The sequence below is a fragment of the Sinohyriopsis cumingii genome, chromosome 1, assembly GCF_028554795.1.
Source record: "Sinohyriopsis cumingii isolate HCF-2022 chromosome 1, ASM2855479v2, whole genome shotgun sequence".
Classification (NCBI taxonomy): Eukaryota; Metazoa; Mollusca; class Bivalvia; order Unionida; family Unionidae; genus Sinohyriopsis; species Sinohyriopsis cumingii.
Window position 1 is genome coordinate 159,623,142 of NC_142961.1, and position 7,478 is coordinate 159,630,619.

The window sequence follows — 7,478 nt, forward strand, 5'->3', positions numbered from 1 at the left end:
CTTTGTGCCGTACTTGTGCCGAAACGTGCAACCAAAATCAGCCTTGACAGCACACCCAGGAAGAACGGGCTTTGACGGGAACCTGGGTCAGCGTAGAATTGTTCAAAGCTCTGGACATGGGATACCAACTGTTAGAAGTGTACGAAATTTGTCACTTTCCCAAGACACAACAATATCACAAGGGTGACCCCACGTAGAAAGGCATTTTCGCCGACTACGTGGATGCCTTTTTGAAACTGAAACAAGAAGCCAGTGGCTATCCTTCCTGTGTCACACTCCCGAAGATCAAAAGACATTCAAAGAGAAATACTGGGCACAAGAAGACATTACTTTAGACCACATCGAGAAAAACGAAGGCAGGCGATCGTTTGCCAAAGTGATGTTAAATTGCTTGTGGGGTAAAATGGCACAAAGTCCGTGTTTACCCAAGACGGAGTATTTGACAGAACCTTCCCGCTACTTCCAGATGATTCACGACAAAACCAAATTCATGAAACACGTGGACGTCGTTAGCGAAGATTTGATCTTGGTCAATTACGAAAAAGATCTGGACTTTGTACAAGACGACCCTTTTGGAAATGTCATCATTGCGGCTTACGTGACAGCTCATGCTCGCTTAAAATTGTACGAAGCTTTAGAACTGTTAGGGGAACGTGTCCTGTACTTTGACACGGACAGTAGCATTTACATCCATCACCCGAGTCAACAGCACCCTGACATCGAAGGAGACCGTTTAGGAGCCTGAACAGACGAGCATCCCGACGACAAGATTCTAAGTTTCGTCAGTGGCGGTCCAAAAAATTACGACTACGAATACCGGGACCCACAAGGAGAAGTGCACACGAAGTGTAAAGTGAAAGGATTGACTCTGAATTATCGTACCAGTCGTGTGGTCTACTTTGGGGTATTGAAAGAAGCCTTGCAATCTGGAGAGGATGAACAATTTAAAGTTACCACCTATCAACCCAACAAGATTGTACATTTACCCACTCACCACATCGTCAGTCGACCCTTGGAAAAAGTCTATCAAATCGTGTACCAGAAGCGAGTGCGACTTCCCAATCATTTCACCTTATCGTATGGACACGTCGGTATTGGTCTGTATATAAAAAGGAACCCTAGGCAAGATCGATAGTTCATTGTGACTACCAAGACCAAGCGAACAAGATGAATACTTTCAGAGAAACACAAAACAAGTTTAGAAAGGCACAATTCAAGTGTGGGGCTTCTGAAGAGGAATGCGATTCTGAGCCTTGCGATGGGTACGATGCTGTACGCTGTGACCTTAGCGATGCCGTAAAGCATCATGGGAACTTTGTTCTCACTACCCCTATCATGGAAAGTGATGCTGTGCGTGTCAAACCTGAGGGATGCGAAAGCGATGCCGCTCGTCCTCTTGGACACTTTACTGGGTTTCGTTTTAAAGGTGGATGTTCACTTTCACGTCTACCCCCTTACGGATGTCATCCAGCCCTGAGCAAACTCCTGTCCATGTCACCCAACCCTCATCGAAACGAACCTGTGAAAGAGAATATTCGTTTCCTGTGCGTTTGTCGGAATACTGCAACTTTGAAAATCGTCTTCAATCGTTCAAAGGAAAATGGCCTAAGTATCTGGGAGGCCCGACCCCCGAAGAATTAGCCAGAGCCGGATTTTTCTACTTGGGCGAAGGAGATAAAGTCAAGTGCTTCAGTTGTGGTGTGTCACTTCACCACTGGGAACCGCAAGATTCGGCCTACCTAGAACATGCTCGATGGTCAACGAATTGTCATTACTTACCCTTAGTGGGACCGAGACATTGAAGTAACTTACCATGTCGTTGACGAAGAAGAAGAAACCAGATTGGTTAGGAATCAAATGTTGGACATCACCGAGACCAGTATTTAAACTTCATTTCAAAAACGATATTGAATCATTACCTAAAGAACTGCAAGAGAAGATTTACAAGGAAGTTTGGCAGGGGTTTGCCAGAGTGAAATCTCAATGGGTGACTGTAGAACTTTTGTGCCGAGAAATTCACAAGAGGAAAGTGAAAAAAGTCAACCAGTGTGTTAGATTTCTCTGGGTCAAGTGTACATTCGTCCTATTATATTACTCTAGACCGTTTACATCAAAAGAGTTCAATGAGATTCTTGGACGTTACCCTGAATGGCAGTGGCCAGAAATTACTCACTATGTGGATTACTTTTGCTCTAGGAGAAGATTGTGAATTGTACGGACTGACCTATTCATGGATACTTTACAAGAGAACATTCGTGCTTTGCCTGTGGAGTTGAGAGAACACATTTACCGAGAGCTGGTCAAAATACAAGTCAAACGTAAAGAACAGTTGCATCCGTTACGTCACCAGATCTTTAACCACTGGTACCTGAATGGTATAAGAGGACTGATTCGTCAGAAATTGTTTCAGTGGTCAGACCTTGTTGAACACTTTCAGTTAGTGAATGAACTAAACGTTCGTAATTTTGGTTACTTCGAGATTCACCTTAGAAAGTACCTTTATTGCTTCCGAAACAAAGAGACTATAAAATCAGGAATCCATGCCACGGCTTATGTCACATGTAATTGAACAGATTCCGTGGAAGGAACTCAATGACCATATTCAAACCGTGGATCATTACCATCGATTATTACAAGAACTGTATCCATTCAATTTGGGTCGACAAGTGGTGTGTGTCTTAGTGACTTGTTTTCTGGGATTTCGTTTACCAGCCGATTCCTTGTGGACTCTTTACGAACAGTACTTACCACCCCAATGGCCTTAAATGGTCACGAAAAACTCCTTTTGCTCAAAGCCTTGCGTTTTCATCTGGATACTTCTCGATCTCAACAGGAAAAAAAGATTCGTCAACATTTAGCTACCCAAGACGTGTATGACGATGTGTGTGTAGCTTGTGACTTACACCCCCATTGGACAGATGTCCGTGACTGGAAAAAAGGGGGTTTTGAGGCTTGGACCCAAGAAGAGGCCCAGTATGCACGAGAGTTGTTCAAGGAAAAAAGTTACTTTTCAACCTTTGTTAGTGACGGTGCCAGAAGAACCCGTCACCCAGGACAGGACTGTCGTGGACATACCTGAAAGACCCTTTCGGAAGGACACTTGTGTGACCTTACCCCCTATAGAACTGGTCAGAACATTACCCAAAACATGCTGTATAGACACTTGTGTTTATTCCACATTGATGGTTATCATGTGCCTTTTATCGTTGTACTTAAGCCATCGGCTTTTATGTATTTTTGTCTTTCGTGTTCATGTTTAAAACATTCAATAAACGTGTCCTGAAAAAAGTATATAAACTCTTGTCTTGTCTGTTTTCGTGTCACAAGTGATTCCTAACACTATGGCTACCTCTGCTGTCTCTGCTCCCTCTTCCTCTACTGTCAAAGTCATCGACGAACACTTAGATCGTGCCAGTTGGGAGGCTTTGTATCTTCGCCATCCCTTTAACATGCTCATTGCTGGACCTAGCGGTTCAGGCAAAACCGAATTCGTCAAACGCTTGATCGAAAATAAACATCATTTGATCCATCGACCACCTCAGCGCATAGTGTGGTGTTACAAAGAGTGACAATCGGCGTACAGCCTCTTGCGAGAAAGTCAAGGCGATTCCATCGTGTTTGTGGAAGGCATTCCTAAAGAAGACGACGGCATCGTCTCTGACTCCCGTCAAACCCATTTGGTCATTTTCGACGACATGTTAGGAGAAGACGAAGAAGAAATTAAACTGTGGTTCACGCGCAAAGGGCATAATTGTAATGCCAGTGTCGTTTACATCACTCAAAATTTGTTTCAACAAAGTAAAGCCCATCGCACCATCAGTCTCAATGCGCATTACGTGGTCTTGTTTAAAAGCCCTCGAGATAAATCGCAAGTGCAAGTCTCAGCCAAACAGTTAGGAACACCTTGGCTGACTCAGGCGTACGACGATGCCACCCAAACTCCACACGCCTATTTACTCGTCGATTTGAAACCTACGACCCCCGATGATTTGCGATTTCGTACCCACTTGTTTCACCACTGGTGCCAAGACTGTCCTGTACACGTCTCCGTCCTCGACTTAACTTCATTCCACAAAAAAATCTATAAAAACCTCAGACCCTTTTCGTCTGTCTCACACAACGTCAACATGACGTCCCTTCAGTCGCATCTTCCCGTCAAATTGATAATGCCTTGTATGGCATCAGTCGAGAAAAAAATCCACAAACACGAGCTCGTGTCTTAGAAGCTAGTCTCAAAGAAGTCTTACGATGGTTCACGGTGACGGCACGTCAATTACTCCAAGGGATCATTCAGATTCCTCATCAAACCAAACGCTTTTTTGATCGAAACAAAGTCGCTTTGACCCAACTGGCCGATCCCCGCATCGACACTCAAACCAAAAAACAAATCATTTTGAAACCTGGAGGGAGCGGTACTCTAGGAGGGGTCATCATTCGCTCTCTCTTAAGATGGGATCCTAATGCCCCCAAAGTTATACCCAAGAAAAAAGTCAAACGAAGCTCCAAGAAGAAGAAAAAGACCAGGTCCCCAAGGAGAACTTCTCCAGCGGCGGGACCCTCCTCTTACCAGACACCACCCCGGAAAAAGAAAAGAAGCCCCCAGAAAAAGAAACAGAGAAAAAGTCCCCAGAAAAAGAAAAGTCCACAGAAGAAAACTAGTCGCAAGAGAGGCACTTCGGCCAGGACGCAACCTTACACTCGCAAACCACGACCTGCCACGGCGGTGACCGCGACTCCGGCAGCCTCAAGTTCATCCACTTCTCCGTTGATGACACCAAGAACTGAAGAGTACTTGGAGACGTTGATCACACCAAGAACTTCTCCGTTGATGACCCCAAGAACTTCCCCAGTGGCAGGACCCTCCAATTTAGTGGCAGTGGCTGCTGATCACAAAGTACCTTCTCCCAAAATCAAAGTCCAAGAAAGATCGGGCATGTTACAAAGTTTACTGGATTTGTCCAAGCAAGAACTGGCTCGATTTAGTCCGTTGCGTACCCCTGCACGACGTGTCATGTCTGTCCTGAAGTTGATACGACGTAAAGACAATCAGTGGAGACGCGTTCCAGTATAAAAAACATCTGTGACCAAGTAGGGGTATCAGTGTTTTTGGTGCTTCTGAAGATGTCACCCTCCAGAAAACATCCCTCTTCTAAACAACCCCAAGGAAAGAAAAGGAAAGGACTGCCTCCACGTTTAGTCAAACATGAGGACATGTTATCTGTCCTGTCCAAAGCTTCTCCGTCCCTACGAAAAAAAACTCATTCAATCAGCCTCCAAAGAGGTCATCGATACCTTGTGCGAATGTTGTTTGAACGTCTTGAAAGGTACGATCCCTTTGTCCAAACACCAAAAACAATGCTTAGGCAAACATCGTCACGTTCTTCGCCAAATGGTTCAAAAGAAAATCCCCCTTCGTCAAAAGAAGATGTTGGTGCAACGTGGAGGCATTTTACCCCTCTTGTTAGGCCCCTTGCTGAAAGGAGTCTTGGGAACCATGTTGGGAGGACTGGTGGGAGCAAGATAAAAAGGCCCTCTGAAGTCCCAAGATCTCATAATCGACCCTTGACAACCCCATGGAAGGACGAAAACTAGCTTTAGTGCCTTACAAACGATGGATGGAATACCATCGTTGGCAAGAACAACACACCCCGCATTTACCTCCCAATCCCCATTTGATGGATCGCCAAGATTTGTCCGCAACAGAAAAATCGCAAAAGTACGGTCAACTCTTGCAACGACTACAACTCTTTCACCAGAAAGCTTTAGACGAAACAGCTCTACCCACTCTGAAAGATTTTAAGACCTTGATGAAAAGTCCAGCATCATCACCAGGACCACTACCACCACTACCAGTGACCAAGACAGAAAAAGAAGAAGAAGAAGAAGGGTTTCAAACTCCACCAGAAAAAGTACGCAAGTTAACAACACCACCTACCTCCAGAATTGGATGGATTAAAAAGATGATGACCACCCCTTCTTCATCACAAGAGAAAAAGAAAGTGAAGACAGAAGTGAAGACAGAAGTGAAACAAGAACCGATATCCCCTGTTCCGACATCCTCCTCTGCGACACCTATTGCTGGTCGAACACGCAAAGCATTGCAATCCAAGAAAGTACCCCAAGAGAAAAAGAGTAGCATCTTCCAAGAGTGGGTGCCTTATTAACACACAAACACAAAATGGAAAAAGTGTTAGCCAGCATTTACTACGATCCCTCGCATCCTGCAGGTTACGCAGAAGTTCAAAATTTGTATCGTGCTGCCAAAACTCGACTGAAAAGTCTCCGTTTACCTCAAGTGCAACGATGCTTACAAGAACAAGCTACCTACACTTTACACAACCCCATTCGACGCAAGTTTTCCAGAAGTCGTACCCGAGTGGAAGGCATCGATCATCAATGGCAAGCCGATTTAGCCGATGTCTCTCATTTGGCCAGCTACAATCGCGGCTACAAATATTTGTTTTGTGTCATCGACGTCTTTTCCAAATTTGCCTGGGTCGTACCCTTGACTTCCAAATCGAGCAGCGAGTTAGTGCGAGCCCTGCAACGAGTGTTGAAACAAAGTGGTCGTCACCCTTTTCGATGGCAAAGGGACAAAGGCACCGAATTTCTGAACCAAGCTTTCCAAAAAGAATTAAAGAAACGTGACATTCATTTTTTTACCACCGAGAATCCCAAAACCAAAGCCAGCATCGTGGAACGTTTTCAACGCACTTTGAAAGAACGTATGTGGAAATATTTTACGCATCACCACACTCTGAAGTACATCGACATCTTACCGCACCTGGTGCAAGCGTACAACCAATCTTACCATCGAAGCATCGGACGTCCCCGCAAGAAGTGACTCCCGACAACGAAGTGTTGGTGTTTGAGCGCCTGTTTGGTACGTCCCCGACGAGGGCTGTCCCCAAGAAAAGTGGAGTGTTGGCCGTAGGAGATTGGGTACGCATTGGCAAAACCAAACGCACTTTCGACAAAGGTTACTTACCTAACTGGACGACGAATTGTTTCGTGTCACTGGACGAGTGCATGGCCGTCATCCTGCCATCTATAAATTGGAAGACATGAACGGAGAAGTGCTCAAAGGAACGTTTTACTGGAAACACTTACCACGTTCACCGCGAATTTGTACATCCTCACTATCTGCCTGTCAGTTAGTCTTATTTGGAAACGGTAAACATTGCTATAAAAGGAGATCTGGGACAAAATATTCCATTCACCAAAGGAAATGTCACGGTGAAACTCCATTTTCGAAAACTGTTCTCTCACGATTCGTAAGTCATGTATCCAGTGTACCGAGGGGTTGCTCGACAGCGAGGACACGGTTTAGGAGATATGTTAAAATCGGCCTTTCCTTCGGTGGCCCCGGTGTTGAAACCGATGGTGACACGCGGATTGCACGCCTTGAAAGATGCGGCACTGACGCAAGGCAAAGAATTTCTCCAAAATGTCATCATCGACAAACAAAATCCTAAAGA